We start from the raw sequence: 17878 nt of genomic DNA on the forward strand, positions 1-17878 counted from the left end.
GTAGGTCGATAGGCTTAATTTACTAATTCCCAGATTAAAACATACAAGCCAAACGTACTCTGGCTGATAGAAATTATTATTACAATAATGTTTCATAAATGTGCATACTTGCCCAATACCTATTGGTTAGTCATAGAATTCACATAACACGATGAAGACTCAGGGCTCTTGGTATAAATAATGTGACTGGACATCTATCTGGGCTAATATTATTTGATAAAGAAGTAATTAATGAATCTTAATTAATTAAAAAATGAATAAAACTAGAAACATCTGGTGTAAGACATGTCCTATTAGCACGACAACTCGGGCTCAATAACAATGTGTGGTATTGCACAGGGTATGCCTTGTCATTTAAGTTATTTATCTGACAGTCCAATCCAGAGTGACTTATAATGATAATGTGAGTGCATAGGGCTACATTATCATTCTTTTTCACACTGGCCCCTCATAAACAGTAATTCCACAACACTGGAGTTGCAAGTGACATGCTCTAAAAACAAATCTATATTTACTCCCATTCGGATTGAACCTCACCATCCCCTAACCTTTTTCAGTGGCAGATAATTTAAAGCTTCTGCAGGTGAATGGGCAAATGGAAACATTAAAGCATTTAGATTATGAAGATAATCAATAATCATCATACTTATCACAGAAGACAGTGGTTGACTGACAAAATGCGAGCTATTATGTAAAGCTCAGCCAAAAGTGTTAATCTGAACATAAACAATGTTTTGTCAGGCCAACATACTTGTTGTGGACAGTGTCATTCAACCTGTCCAGTGGTTGACAGTGACACAATCTATCCAAGGCTGGCTGACTCCAGGTCAATTCAACTAAACATCTCCTGGGTAGCCTAACGTTTGGGACTTACTTGTACAGAGTATGTAGCCTACTGCAGAAGTAGTAGTTGCTTCAGCTCTCAGTTTGATAAATGTACATTTGTAAATTTGTTCATTTGATTTTTGTTGTTTGTTATAGCTTTCTTTTTAGTTGCTTCTTGTCTTGTTGTCATTCATACTTCAGCAAATTGTTACACTGTGCATATACCTAGTGCCCCAAAATCTTGTTTACTTAAAATATCTGTGTTTTTTACTATATTTCTTAAAACAAAATGTTCTGTGAGGGTGGATGGGTGGGTGGGGGTGTCAGGGAAAAACCCGTGTATACCCGTATGATTGGACTCACTCTACACTACTGATCCATCGTTCATCGACATACAGACCCTGGTGCCCAGTCTGTTTAGCGGAGACACAACTACCGCTCAGCAAATCTTAAAGCTCTCAAAGTGTTTGCATGTGCATGTTTTTCAGAGAGTACATTCGAAACTTCTGATATATTTAGTAAATATATTTCATTTGCAAAGGCGAAACAATACAGAGATCTTTTTGGAATGTCGTATGCTTAACTTATTCCCATTGAAAATTAGTTCTCCTCTACCCCCTATAGCTATGTTTAGCTACAGTATATGCTACACGATTTATAGAATTTTAACGTGAGTATCACATCAAACGACCGCTTTTTGTTTGTCTTCACATGAGGTACACACATTTTGGCACAGAAGGATGGTCACATAACAAATATTTTTCACTTTTCTAAAGGATTCTTCATTTATACTGTTAAAATTGTTTATACTGTTAATGGTGCTATTTGAGCATGGCTCAAATCTTTCAGCAATTCAAGCTTGCCAAACTATGTTTTGAAATGTCTAGACAATACATTTTCTATTTAATAAAATTTGAATTTCAGAGTTTTAATCATTTTCCACTTTGGTAAATTTGACTTGTTTTAACTCCTGCTAAAGTCTACACAATCAGTATACATTCTGAGCATTTACATTTTTTGATAATCTCATTGGATACTTCTCCGGCGAGCAACTGAATAGACCATGGAATAAGTCACTTTTGTCAAAGGGTGTTTTTGAAATGTAACCCGTTAAGAGCCTCGTACAACCTTATCTCAAAGCTGCAACCCGTAGCTCTGATAGCGGCTCTGGCTTGATCATATTAAAAACGAGCGTCAGTAATGGGTGAGCGCCGGAGTAGGCAACAATTTATTGGTATCTGATCTCCAAAACGAGTCTGCAACCTCTAAAACACAGCGAAAATCGTGTATAACCCAAACGCAAAAAACGAATCTCCTACAATTTCCGTTTAAACGCAATTGTCTTGCATTTATGCGGAGAAAACAGGGCAGTTTTAAAACACACACACACACACACAGGTAGTTCGGATCCGCCTCTTCCCACTCCCCATGGAGTGGATTTTCTCCCTGCTGTTTTTCAGGCCCAGAATCTGTTAAATAAATAAATCCACAAATTAAAAAATAAAAGAGGACAGATAAGAAACAGATGGTCAGATTAGCCCATCGTCTGGGTCTGGGACATTGTTACAGTTAAAACATGCTGCTACATAATAATGCATTTTAAAGCACACGTAGTTGCGTTTTAAAACACTGACATTTCACTTAAGTTTTGTTTTGTGAGTTAAAGGGGAGGTTCTTCCATTTTAATTTGTGTGTACCATTTTTGTTTGTAATTTAGTTACCTGCCATACAGAACTATGAATACATTGATAACACAGTCTAATGGAGATAACATTAATTGGATTGGAGCTGTTTATAACATGCATGGATGCATTTTTTGTAATTTCTGGTAGTCAACGGTTAGTTTGCAAAATTGCACTTTGTTGGAATACAAAATATTTAAACAAGGTTTTGGGAAAGAATGAAAATAAGGACAAATGTAAAAATTGGTTAACTTCCTGTTTAATTTAAGAGTGGTGGAAACCTTTTCCTGTCAGTGAGTTGTTTTCCTTTATCTGGGTTAGACCACACATGTGAGAGTTGGTTAAGGTGGCCCTAACACAGCTGTCAGGGCTTTTGATGTGGCCTTCAAATAACCCTGCTGTTGCAATATGACTGCTTCTGTCTCACCATGACTCGTGTCACACCATGGCCTTCAGACTCTGAAAACCAAGAGTCACCTGCTTAGGAGCTGGAGGAATCACCACTGATATTCCCTTCAAGGAATCCAAACAAAATAGCGTTAATCTAGAATGTTCAGGAAAGAACCAAATGTCACCACAGGGAGTGGATGTTATTTTGTGCATTGATTCTTAACTGACAGGGTAGATTGCCTTAAAGTACCTCAGTATAAGTTACTTCCATGTAGTACTTCTGCATTGTTATGGACAGGTGTCAAAATCCTGGTTGCAACATTACCAGCACCCTCCGGGGTCCCGCAAAAGGGTGGTGCAAATTGGCTTAGAACCGTCTAGGGAGGTTAGGTAGAATGTTGGACATGGCTATCTTGTTTCAGCGCACTCTAGCGACTCCTTGTGGTAGTTCAAGCACCTGCAGGATTAGTGGCGGTTGTTGGATGGAAAATGTGCTTTCCTCCAAGCATTTCAACATTTCCATTTGAATCAAATAGCAAAAAAAGGGGACAACTGGGTTGAAAACAATGCAATGAGAGATGGGGAGATCTCAGTCTGAAATAAATTAGAAATAGAAAGCAGGATTTTTCAGATGTTCAATATAGCCTAAACATTAAGAGGAGCAGAGGGCTCAATTTGTCTGATCATCATCTCACTCACACACATTTCAGATCAATAACAGTGAACTTTGGGGTTATTCGTAATGGTCGTGTGTCCGTTCCATTCTGGTGAGGAGGAGTGGTTGGAAGGAAATATAAATAATGTTGGGTGTAATCTGTGACCAGGGACCTGTTTGAAGTGGACAGCTGTCAGCTACATACAGATTGGTCCTCCTGATTTGTGGACCAACGAACCAGACACCAGGCCCCACAAATCACGCCTAGGCGCCCTTGGATGGTGGAGGGGAGGGGGCTGGGGTCACAGCCTAGTGTCACCTGAGTAGGCTCGTGGCTGAGGTAAAAGGCTGGGCATGGGTTTTTTGTCAGCTCCCAAACAACCGTAGATCTGTACCAAAAAAAAAGTTACGTAACATGGTAATATCTTGCTCTTATCTTTAGTGTACAGTACCATGAAATGTAAAACTTCTCTGAAGCATCTGCAGGTGGAAGTTATGTTCTGCAAGTGTTTTAATGCTCTGTGCCTAGGGTCTACTCATCTGGTTGAGAACAGATTGGCGAGTGGTGCTTGTTTTAATGTGTAATAGAACCGATTGTCATTGCATAGTATTATGTAAATATAGATATATCAAAACATCCCCACATTCAATTGTGAATGATAATTCCTTAGAGGTATGCATTTTGATCTTTATTCTCTATGTTTTGAATGATGTAGAGGGAATACATTTTAGATCAGATGGTTAAGAAACTGTAACAATAGCCCACCTGCGAAATGTGCCTACATGATCCAGGCATACAGGCACAGATGTTTTGGGAATCCCAGATCTTTCAGTGCGTTGGACTAAAGATCCTGAAAGGGTTGGCTCGGCAGCATGTAATACAATACTGTTTGAGTCCGAGGCTGAAGAGCCCAGAAAACATATTGACACTCTACAATCGTGTTGGCGGACACTCACATTGGGGTAGTAGTACATGTCTATTTGTGTATATCTCTTCTCCCCCATGCTGATACCTCCAGGGTCTTGCTATGAACGAAGGCCTCTGACCCTTCACATCAGCTTGTTAAGCGCAAGAACTGCTGCGTCAGACGACATCACACTCCCGTGCCATGGTTCCACATCACCGTCCCTGTGATGATATATCTCCTGCTGTGGGGATCGGCAGAGCTGCTACATCCGATTTCCAGGATGATGTTGAGGGTGTGCTGAAGGGTGTTCTGGATAAGACAGCATGCTCCTGGTCTGACACACTTGTGGGGGGTCTTCTGTATGTTGTGAAAAGAGTTACGAATACATTTGTGATTCCCAATTGGAACGAAGTTGCACCCCTTCACCAAAACAAGGCCTGTAAAAGTCTTTTAACAACTTCCTGGAGATGTTGGGCGGACCTAATTTGCTTTCTCAAACATGAAGTCACAAACCGGTTACACAAACTGCAATCGTTTTTCCAACAGCTGTCCCGCTTTGACCTCCCCATTGAATTGAATAGGGAACCCCACCTGATGGAGAACGCACTGTTCAGGGTTGATAAGGTTCGCCTATTGTTTAATTTCTGATTCCTTCGGCACGTTTCTTTTAGCAACCTATACAACCTCTTTCAGTCTGAGCTTTCGTAAACACTTGTTGTTGTATATACAACGCTACAAACCAATGCTCAGACAGATAATATTTCTCAGAAGGGAAAATGCTCAAAATGTTAGTTCACTGGTCCAAAACAAATAATAATAATAATAATAAGATAATATAGCTGGGTTAAAATAAACCTGGACAAGAGGCCTTTAGTCAACATCTGAAGAAAAAAGGACATCAATGTTGTGACATTTGCACTTCGGAAAACATCAGCCTACAGTCTCGGTAATATTTTATATGTCTATTAACTCTGTTATAAACAGCTAACGTGCAGGAATTGACCGTATAGTCTAAATAAGTAGAAATCTACATCCATCCATGGATGAGTTGGACAGGGCAGTCTGTCGGTTATTCTGTGTTCCTTCAGCATGGAGCCTCAGATCATTCCCTGTGCCTTGGAAACAATGGGGTCAATAACAAGCAGAGAAAAACTCTAAACCCCAACAACTGTACAGATGATCTCATTTATTAACTCGGTCAAATGTAATTCATTTAAATGTTATATTGAACCTGCAGACACCATCAGTAACTCCACAAGCTTAACTTCATTACCTAATATGGGCGGACAGTTTTGCATCCAAACATAACTGGAGATCTTGTTTTTACCTTGCACATGTTCCTTTCTGTCCCTGTCTCCATACCTCAAGAAGTTGTGTCAACTCATGGAGGGGAACAAGGAGGTCACAAGGTGTTTCCCTTCTCTCGACTCAGGACCCCCAGACTCCCCCGCACCATCCTCTCCGCACCCTGGCCCGTGTCAATGGACAAAACAGCAGGCCCGACAGGATGTGCTATAATGGGACAGTTAGTCCTCCTACTGAGATGCTTCACTCAAATGTTTGTTCAATAATGGTTGCTCAAGGTAAGCAGTTCATTTTAGAGGCTCCATGATGTGTTAATAATATACATTTTGTGTTTAAATGAAAACATGCATGCTTGATCTGCTTTTTTTTTAACATGCGAAAATAGGTCAAAGCTTTATGCGTGAGATAAGAATGGTTATTCATCTCAACTTAATGCCACTTAAAATGCATAAAGATGCACTCCAGAGAATGTTAATACTTTCAGATGGTTGTTGTGATAGTGGAACAAATGTATAATTTATAAGTATAATTTTTTGTGGACCATATCAGCAAATTTGTAGGTTATTTTACTTAAGAAAAACACCTCACTTTATTTATGTGGAAAAACTTACAAGATAAAACTTACAAGATAAAAGGTAGTGTTTTTTAGGTCAGTGTGTTATGAGTGACAATGTGTGTTTCTGTGGAAGAATTGTTGTCAGTGATTTGGATGAACAAGTTTGTTTTGAGAAATGCATGAAGTGTGTTAGTGGTTTTAGTGAGTTTTGGAGGTGAGATTAACTGTTTGGCAAAGATGCATGTTAAAAATGCAGACTGTTTGAAGAGACTGTTTTGTTCTTGTGGTTTCAGTATTGACCGATGCTGGTTAACAATCAAGAAAAACGGTAATATCATTGAGCCACTCTGGGGACATCTCAAACATGCAGTTCATGCAAGATGACCAAAGACTTTGCATGACCTTGCGTCATTTTGCCAAGACAAATGGGCAGTTATACCACCTGCAAGAATTCAGGGCCTCATAGACAACTATAACAAAAGGCTAAACACTAACACTGATGCTAAAGGTGGCAATACACAATATAAAGAACTAAGGGTATGCAGACTTTTGAACAGAGGCCTGTAAAAAAAAGTATTTGTTGCCATGTTATGTATTATGATTGTGCCATTCAGTTATGACCTACAGTTGGATGTGAATCCCATAAGAAATAAAAGACGAGTCTTGCCTGCTCACTCATGTTTTCTTTACAAATGGTACATATATTATCAATTCTCCAAGGATATGCAAACTTTTGAGCACAACTGTATATATATTTCATTATTAAACCGTGTGGTTTAAATCCTGAATGCTAATTGGCTGACAGGAGACCGTATACCATGGGTATGACATCCCATCACTTTTACTGCTCTAATTCCCTCTGTAAGTGTTTTTATAAGAACAATTCGGCATCTCTAGAGTTTCTGTTATTGCCAGTATACCATGGCTAAGCGCTGTGTCCAGACATGCTGCGTCCGCAATGTTTTGTGCCTAAACACAGCTCTTAACTACACCTCTGTGGTATATTGGCCATATACCACACCACTTTGTGCCTTATTACTTACTTAAAAATGTCACACTTTTCTATTCACATTTGTAATGGGAATGTATTGGGCCAACAAAGCCCAATTGATAGGTACAACACAATCTCAATGAAACTCTTGTAGCGTGAATTGCCCCAGAGATGGCGAGACGAGGATAAGGAAGCCTTAGTGAGAACACGGGAAACAATAACATGAGGAGAAAAATAGAGGGGCGACAGATAAACTAATGAAAGAGGGGAGGAGGGTGAGACTCCCCTTGTTTATAAATGAGAGGAATAGAAGGACAAAGGCTGAGGCTGATGAGAGGGTTTGAGCTGGCGGAGAACAGTCTCCCCTGTTTAATGGCCCGGGCAGCCCAGCTCTGGGGATAATGACAGGGATTAGGTGCTGGAGACTGCTGGGATCCACTGGCCCTGGTAGACACCAGAGGGGTTAAAGTGCCCCTGTCCTGCCTACCCATCCCAGGAGACCTTTAGGAATCTGACTCCATTTGGCCTAAAATCTCTTGACAAAACAAAACCCCTTTTGCTCAGTTAGGTGGAAATAAGCTGCTGCGAAGCCAGTCTTTTTCCGTTCAGCGTTATGGTCACGGTTTAAAACAGCAAGCCAACCCCAGACATGTGGTACGAGGTGGCGGGGATATGTCTAAGGATTCCATCATTTACGTGACCCTTTTATACATGAGGGTGTCGCATGTTCCTTTCCTTCACCCAGATTCAAAGAAACTGAGGGTGTCCCGAGCCTGCAGAGGCAGAATGGATACCCAAACAGGCCCATGTGAACACCAGGTGCTTAGACTTTCCACACACTACCAATGTCCGCCTGGAACCTCGGCCTGTCATGTGATACCTTCCATCCGGATGGGAATGAAAGTCCTGTCTCAGACCTCACCAGCACTGACAAAATGCAGGAGGGAATGTAGCATGATCAGATTCTACAAAATCTCAAATGGAAGCGTAGATTAACTTATTTTCTTATCCCATTTTTTTGGTATCAAGACATCGATATTCCATAGATTGTATGAATGATTTGTAAAACATTTAAAACATTTGATTATTTGTAATTTAGATCAGACCCCGGGGTAAGAAAAACACTTCAATTTCATTGAAAACAAGCACTTTAATCTAACTTTAAACCAGAGCCTTGACAGTTAAAACCTGACCCTTGAATGAATTAAGAAAGTTTATAAAATGTCTGAACTAAGGAATGTGTTGTGCAAGCCAGGAATGAGCCATTATATTTATACAGTATTTCTGTCCCCTGAGTGCCTGTCTGTCAGAACGACAAGGCCTCCTACTGGTGAGGTCAAGGGGTAATGACAATGTTTTTACAAGGGTTAAAACAGTATTTTCATATTCAAGCACTCATGTTTATTCACCATATGTGTACAGTTAATAAATTGTGCCAAATGCCAGTGAATCCAGTAAAACAGAGGCCGTTCTGTGTGCTCGCTCCATCCCCTGCTGTGGCCGCTAACTATCGGATGATGTTTTAGCTGTTTGAATGACAGGTGAATCCATGGACAAATCTGGTCCAAAACAGCCCTGTTGACATTCTACAATTAGAGGTTTATTGTAGCTGTTAAAACGTTCCACCAAACCCATGGAATTCTCCTCAGCATTCCAGGAGGGATTTTGGATGGCGATGTGTTTGCTGCTGAGGTGCAGTGTAGTGCAGTGTAGTGCAGTGTAGTGCAGTGTAGTGCTGGGTCCATTTGTCAGCTGCTTGATAGACAGCACCAAACTGTAAATCAGGAAGTGTTGAAACCAGCCTGGCCCAACACCCCCCAATGGGAACCAACTAAGAGTAGGGAGTATGTGTTTTTCACCGTAGGTGCCTCTCACTTCCTCAATGAACTCATGTTAGCTGTTTTTAACTGTTCAAGCCGTGCAATACGCCACCTGTATTACACTAAACCAACTAGGAGAACCATTTAACCATGTGGTTTGGACACTATAGATATGAACTTCTTCTAATTCAAAAGAAATTCTGATCACAGACAAAGGTGATGTCATGGCAACGTTAGCTAATAGGTCATCAGTCATTTTAACGAAGTTATAAATATGGTTGAACTACGCTCAATTTGGTTGCATTGGGTGGTCTAGTGGTCTTAGACGTTGACCTTGGAGTCAGCGTTCAGATCTCACCCACTGCAATCTGACTCCCCCTTTCTTGTACTATTTAATATATATACACAGTGGGGAGAACAAGTATTTGGACAAAAATCCAGAAAATCACATTGTATGATTTTTAAATAATTAATTTAAATTTTATTGCATGACATAAGTATTTGATCACCTACCAACCAGTAAGAATTCCGGCTCTCACAGACCTGTTAGTTTTTCTTTAAGAAGCCCTCCTGTTCTCCACTCATTACCTGTATTAACTGCACCTGTTTGAACTCGTTACCTGTATAAAAGACACCTGTCCACACGTTCAATCAAACCTCTCCACAATGGCCAAGACCAGAGAGCTATGTAGGGCATCAGGGATAAAATTGTAGACCTGCACAAAGCTGGGATGGACTACAGGACAATAGGCAAGCAGCTTGGTGAGAAGGCAACAGCTGTTGGCGCAATTATTAGAAAATGGAAGAAGTTCAAGATGACGATCAATCTCCCTCTGTCTGGCGCTCCATGCAAGATCTCACCTCATGGGGCATCAATGATCATGAGGAAGGTGAGGGATCAGCCCAGAACTACACGGCAGGGCCTGATCAATGACCTGAAGAGAGCTGGGACCAAAGAAAACCATTAGTAACACACTACGCTGTCATGGATTAAAATCCTGCAGCGCATGCAAGGTCCCCCTGCTCAAGCCAGCACATGTCCAGGCCCGTCTGAAGTTTGCCAATGACCATCTGGATGATCCAGGGTAGGAATGGGAGAAGGTCATGTGGTCTGAACAAAAATAGAGCTTTTTGGTCTAAACTCCACTCGCCGTGTTTGGAGGAAGAAGAAGGATGAGTACAACCCCAAGAACACCATCCCAAACGTGAAGCATGGAGGTGGAAACATCATTCTTTGGGGATGCATTTCTGCAAAGGGGACAGGACGACTTAAAAATCATTAAATGTGATTTTCTGGATTTTTGATTCCGTCACTCACAGTTGAAGAGTACTTATGATAAAAATTATAGACTTCTACATGCTTTGTAAGTGGGAAAACCTGCAAAATCGGCAGTGTATCAAATATTTGTTCTCCCCACTGTATGTACCATTTATAAAGAAAACATGAGTGAAGGTCATGGCAACATAGAAAAAAATGAACTGACCCCTGTTCAAAAGTCTGCATACCCTTAATTCTTAATACTGTTTATTGCCCCCTTTAGCATCAATGACAGCGTGCAGTCTTTTGTAATAGTTGTCTATGAGACCCTGAATTCTTGCAGGTGGTATAGCTGCCCATTCAACTTGGCAAAATGCCTCTAGGTCTTGCAAAGACTTTGGTCATCTTGCATGAACCGCACATTTGAGATCTCTCCATTGTGGCTCGCTGATATAAGTTCAGTGTAACCATTGGAGGATCAACTTGGCCTTGTGCTTAGGGTCATTGTCGTGCTGGAAAAATGCAAATTGTCTGCCAGTATTTTCTGATAATATGCTGCATTCATCTTGTCATCAATTTTCACAAGATTCCCCGTACCTTTAGAGTTCACACACCCCCAAAACATCAGTGAGCCACTACCATGCTTCACAGTGGGGATGGTATTCTGTTCAATATAGGCCTTGTTGACCACTCTCCAAACATAGCGCTTATGGTTGAGACCATGTAGCTCTATTTTGGTCTCATCACTCCAAATTAGTGTGCCAGAAGCTATGAGGTGTGTCAAGGTGTTGTTGGGCATATTGTAACAGGGCATTTTTGGGGCATTGGCGTAGTAAAGGCTTCTATCTGGCAATTCGACCATACAGCTAATTTCTTTTCAAGTATCGTTGTATTGTTCTCCTTGAAACAACCACAGTTTCCTTTTTCAGAGCAGCCTGTATTTCTCCTGAGGTTACCTGTGGGTTTTTCTTCTGCCAGTTTGGGCAGAAATTTTTCTTGTCTACCTGACCTTGGCTTGGTATCAAGAGTTCCCCAAATTTTCCACTTCTTAATAAGTGATTGAACAGTACTGACTGGCATATGCAAGGCTTTGGATATCTTTTTATATCCTTTTCCATCTTTATAAAGTTCCATCACCTTGTTACACAGGTCTTTTGACAGTTCTTTTCTGCTCCCCATGGCTTAGTATCTAGCCTGCTCAGTGCAAACTCATTGACTTTTTATACACAGACACTAATTGCAATTTAAAAAGGCACAGGTGTGGGAAACTCACCTTTAATTGCCATTTTCACCTGTGTGTGTCACCTTGTGTGTCTGTAACATGGCCAAACATTCAATGGTATGTAAACGTTTGATCAGGGACATTTGGGTGATTTCTGTTATCATTATGATTTAAAAAGGAGCCAAACAACTATGTGATAATAAATGGCTTCATTGATCACTATGCATGAATACATTTGTATTTTATCAGTCATATTTTCAAAATCAATGCCAAAATGTCACAATTTCTGCAAGGGTATGCAAACTTATGAGCACAACTGTAGAGCTCTGGAAAAAATTAAGAGACCACTCCTAATTTTTCTTAAATCAGCATCTCTACATGTATGGCAGACATTCCATTCCAGTGTTAAATTCCAACACAGGCACACCTCATTTTACTTAATGAGGTACTGATTAGGTGATTACCTGAACCAAATCTAATTTAACTAGAAAATTTATTAAAAAACACTGCTGTGGTCATCACTATCCTCTTGCAATAGGACCAACTGGATGGCGAAAACAGTGCATGTAGTGCCTCAAAGGTAATTTGAATGAAAAAAGTACTATTCCGCATGACAAGAGTTGAAAAGAAAAGCTTTGAGTGAGGAAAAGAAGCATTCAATTCTGGCTTTACTGGTAGAAGGATACAGTGAGCATCAGGTTGCTTCCATCCTGACAATGTTAAAGACAGCGGTCAGACCCTGTCATGGCCAGCCCAATCTCCAGACCTGAACCCCATTGAAAACCTCTGGAATTTGATCAAGAGGAAGATGGATGGTCACAAGCCATCAAACAAAGCCGAGCTACTTGAATCTTGATGCCATAAGTGGCATAAAATCACCCAACAGCAATGTGACAGACTGGTGGAGAGCATGCCAAGACGCATGAAAGCTGTAATTAAAAATCTGGGTTATTCCACCAAATATTAATTTCTGAACTCTTCCTAAGTTAAAACATGAGTATTTTGCTCTACCGTAGATTAATTGGTTTTCTTTGCATTATTTGAGGTCTGACAACAATGCATCTTTTTATTTTTTATTTTGACCAGTTGTTATTTTCTAAATATAAATACTCTAAATGGCAATATTTTTATTTGGAATTTGGGAGAAATGTTATTAGTAGTTTACAGAATAAAATAAAACATTTCATTTTACTCAAACACATACATATGAATAGTAAAACCAGAGAAACTGATCAATCAATCAATCAAATTTATTTTTAAAGCCCTTTTTACAACAGCAGTTGTCACAAAGTGCTTTACAGAGACACCCGGCCTTAAACCCCAAGGAGCAAACAACAGTAGTGTTGAATTTCAGTGGCTAGGAAAAACTTCCTAAGAAGGCCGAATTTTGGGAAGAAACCTAGAGAGGACCCAGGCTCAGAGGGGTGACCAGTCCTCTTCTGGCTGTGCCGGGTGAGATATTAAGAGTCCAATTGGAATAATTCATAAATTTCTCTGGGCTAAATCCAGAGTCTATTTGATTTTAGACTAGGTCAGAAGTATGACCAGGTGGACAAGGACAGGGACAGCAACAGGCCCCCCAAACCAGGTAATCTGCAGGTGTGGACCAGGACCTCATCTCCTCCTAAAATGTAAAACTGGAGGAGACTGAGAAAAGTTAGAAAGTGCATTCCTCATATCCCCCAGCACAATAATACAGCAGCGTAATACCTTGGAACTGAGACGGGGGGTCCGGCGACACTGTGCCCCGACAGGGCCCAACAGGCAGGAAATCAATCCACCCACATTGCCAGGCATCAACCAAAGGGTCACCCACCAACCGCAACCCCCCTGATTGAGGACCGAGTTTTGCCAGCAGCGTACAGCCCAGTTGCACAAGTGCGCAACAGAAAGTCAACAACAAGCCAGTGACTCTTCTCCCTAAAGGCATTGGAGGGAGGGCATCCCAGTGGCGACGAAAGCCCACCTGACAAGACAGCAAGGGTGGACAGTATCAAGCCTACTGGTCACCTTCACACCCCCGGGCCAGGCTACACCTAATTATAAACCGTGCTGTAGAGATGAGTTTTTAGTAGACACTAGTAGACACAAATTTGCACTGAGTTTGCATTTCTAACCTTAATTGGCAGATCATTCCACAGTAGTGGAGCTCTATGAGAAAAGGCCCTGCCGCCAGCTGTTTATTTAGAAATTCTAGGTACCATTAAAAGGCCTGCATCTTGTGATCGTAGGTTACGTGTAGGTATGTATGGCTGGATCATTTCGGCAAGGTAAGTAGTAAGTCCATGTATTGATTTATAGGTTAAGAGTAAAACCTTAAAATCAGCCCTAACCCTAACAGGCAGCCAGTGTAAGGACGCTAGGACAGGAGTAATGTGTTAATTTTTTTTTTTTAAGTTTATTTATTAATTTGTCTGGATAACCAGAGAGAAGAGCATTGCAGTAATCTAGTCTAGAAGTAACGAAAGCATGTATTAATGTTTCTGCATCAGTTTTTGATAGAAAGTTTCAAATTTTTGCAATGTTTCGAAGATGAAAATAAGCAACTCTTGAGACATATTTTATATGTTCTGATAATCTTTGCATGGTACAGTTTTAACTTGCATTTGTATTCCTGTATGGATTTGTGCATGCATATTTTTGTGTTGTGTGTGTTTTCATTTTCTTTTCGTTTCTTAATATTATATATTCTTTTTACTATTATTATTATTTTATTGATTTATTTGAATGCAATGGTCATCTGCAATGTGAAAATTACTTTATTATATACCAAATGTAGTAGGTGTATAGGTGATATTGCTGAGATAAAGATCTTACCTCACATGTATTATGGTTAGGATGAAAGATACCTATGGACTGTTATCCTTCCTGTAGACTTACCCGTGGCACCTTACTGAATCATTATAAAGTTTTTTTTTTGTGACATATTGTATGACTACCCTTCATAAAAGGAAATAAAAAAAAGTAACTTACATTTGTGGATGCAGCGACGTACTGTGTTCACATTTTTGGGAAATGCTTCTGAGCCCATGCAATGATTTCCACTACAAAATGTTTGTCTGTTTTTAATGCAGTGAGGGCCCGAAGATCCCGACCATCCAATATTGGTTTTTGGCCTTGTCCCTTATAGACAGAGATTTTTTCGGGTTTTCTGAATTTTATAATGATTTCTTTTACCGTAGATGAGATCCCCAAACTCTTTGCAATTCAACATTGAGAAACGTTATTTTAAAATTGTTGCACTATTTGCCTGCGCAGTCTTTCACAGAGTGGTGAACCCCTCTCCATCTTTACTTCTGTAAGACCCATCCTCTCTGGGATGTTCTTTTTATACCCAATCATGTTACTGACCTATTGCCAATTTACCTAATTAACTGTGAGATGTTCCACCAGGTTTTTGCATTATCCACCTTTTCCAGTCTTTTGTTGCCCTTGTCCCAGCTTTCTTGAAATGTGTTGCTGGCATCAAATTCGAAGTGGAGATTTATTTTTAAAGAAACAAAAACATTGCCCAGTTTCAACATTTAATATATTGTCTTTGTACAATTTTCAATTAAATATATGGTTTAAATGATTTGCACATCATTGCATTTTGTTTTTATTTCCATTATACACAGTGTTCCCGTTTTGGAAACGGGTTGTGTATACATATACAGGTGCTGGTCATAAAATTTGAATATAATCCAAAAGTTGATTTATTTCAGTAATTCCATTCAAAAGGTGAAACTTGTATATTATATTCATTCATTACACACACTGATAAAACTAAATAGTTTTTTTGTATTGGTCTTAAGTAATATTCTAATTTTCGGAGATACTGAATTTGTGATTTTCAATAGTTTTGAGTTATAATCAACACAATTAAAAGAAATAAACATTTGAAATATATCAGTCTGTGTGGAATGAATGTATACATTATACAAGTTTCACTTTTTGAATGGAATTACTGAAATAAATCAACTTTTTGATGATATTCACATTTTATGACCAGCACCTGTATATAAATAATACATTGAAAATGTATTTTCTTACAATCAGATTGGTGTTCACCAGTCACATGATCACCCCATTGAACTTGCCAAGCACCTTAAAATCCTACAATTTTAAAAAAGTGATCTCACCTTGTCTCAGACAAATCACCACTAATCCCAATCAAAATTTGTTTCAGGTGTCCAGAAGGTCATTTAGTGAGGGGGTGCCCTGTTTTCTCTGTTTTAATAGACTAAAATCAGATGCCAACTCTTATTTTGTCCTCTAAACCAATGATTGTTTGGGGACATTTCAGCTGAAAAGAGATTAGAGATTTTCAAGTGACTCGCGTGCACCTTTAAAGAAACATTTACACATCCATTTAAGTCATTTAAAAGATGTGTTAATCCAGAGTGAATTAAAGTAAGTGCATACATTTAAAACAGCTAATCAGTAAGATAATTGGCAAAATCTGATTAATTCATTGCCATAATCTTAAGCATTTTATGCATTATAGATAGAGGGAGTGTTCTAAAGTAACAGGGAGTGGGCTTAAATTACAGGGAGTGTGCTAAAGTAACAGGGAGTGTTCTAAAGTAACAGGGAGTGTTCTAAAGTAACAGGGAGTGTGCTAAAATTACAGGGAGTGTGCTAAAGTAACAGGGAGTGTTCTAAAGTAACAGGGTGTGTTCTAAAGTAACAGGGAGTGTGCTAAAATTACAGGGAGTGTGCTAAAGTAACAGAGAGTGTGCTAGAGTAACAGGGAGTGTGCTAAAGTAACAGAGATTGTGCTAAAGTAACAGGGAGTGTGCTAAAGTAACAGGGAGTGTTCTAAAGTAACAGGGAGTGTGCTAAAATTACAGGGAGTGTGCTAAAGTAACAGAGAGTGTGCTAGAGTAACAGGGAGTGTGCTAAAGTAACAGGGATTGTGCTAAAGTAACAGGGAGTGTGCTAAAGTAACAGGGAGTGTGCTAAAGTAACAGGGAGTGTGCTAAAGTAACAGGGAGTGTGCTAAAGAAACAGGGAGTGTGCTAAAGTAACAGTAGACCAGAATCCAACCCCTGTTGCAGTGGTGTGAGCACCAGAGGAAGTGTGTTCATATATAGAGAAATTAAGAAACACTTTATTGCACTATTCCCTTTGACTTACAAGGCGCTGAATCTAGTCTGTGGCCATCATAAGCATTTTAGTCTAATCTAAATCATAGACATTTTAGCATAAAGTTGGCATGAGTTAAACAGCCCCACCCTAACTGTTTCTGCGTCTAGGCGTTTGACCAAACACACACCAATTCCTGCTAGTCCATTTCCGTTAATCAGGCAGGCCATATATTGTCCCTGATTGTCGTTGCAGCCCTCCGACTCCTCTTGATAGCTCAGTCTCTCTACATACAGCCATCTCTGTGATGTTTCCTCATTATAGCACTTCTCCCTTCCCTTCAAAAGACAGCTGATGAAGACATTAGTCTCATTACCACTTATTAGGATTAGTATTATTATAAAGCCTGGCTGAACCCTTTTATCAGACACTCATTGGACTAGAGGATGTGGGAAGGTAATAGAAAAACACATTAATCAGGAGTAGGTCAAGGCATGTGTGGTGGACTCCTGTTGTTTCAATAGCAGTCCCTGACCAGAGGATGACAGTGAAACACGTACAGGGCTTCTAGAAAAGGAAGTGGGACGCTGTTAAAACACAAACGGCTCAGACGAGCCCAAAACCGCCCCAAAGTCAATGTCAAAGCCATGTGTCTCTATTCTAAGACTGATGGGGGAAGGTTTACTGCCCTCTCACATACGGCAGCAACTCTGTGATAATATTTGGACACAGCCCCTTGACCTTCTCAGCTTTCCAAAAGTGCTCCTGAGCATAGTCTGAAGATCTTTAAGCTTCCATACCTACGGAAAGAGTCATTTTTTTCTGAGAAACACAGCGAGTTACAGGTGAACAAATGGCATTTTAACAGTTGCAGTGGAGTGACTGGGGGGCGTCAGTGTTATTGCACAGAGAGAGTAACAGGGCAGGATGGTGCTCACGCTTTCAGGGTGGCCGTGGAGCTGGCATATGTGCTGTGCAGGCTGGCTGTGGCACCGACCAATAGGGGTCCCCTATGAGCCCTCTTCCTCCACCCCCACCCCCCCCCCACCCCCCACCACCACCCCATCTGACCCAGTCGATCCAGACAGCTGCAGCCCCCCCTCAATCCTACCCTCACACCATCCCTCCTTTTGATCACCAGTTCAGTCCTGAACGTACCACAATCATGTAGCGGGATGTAAAGCAGAAATAACAGGGGC

Source organism: Esox lucius, chromosome 13 (assembly GCF_011004845.1).
Source record: "Esox lucius isolate fEsoLuc1 chromosome 13, fEsoLuc1.pri, whole genome shotgun sequence".
Classification (NCBI taxonomy): Eukaryota; Metazoa; Chordata; class Actinopteri; order Esociformes; family Esocidae; genus Esox; species Esox lucius.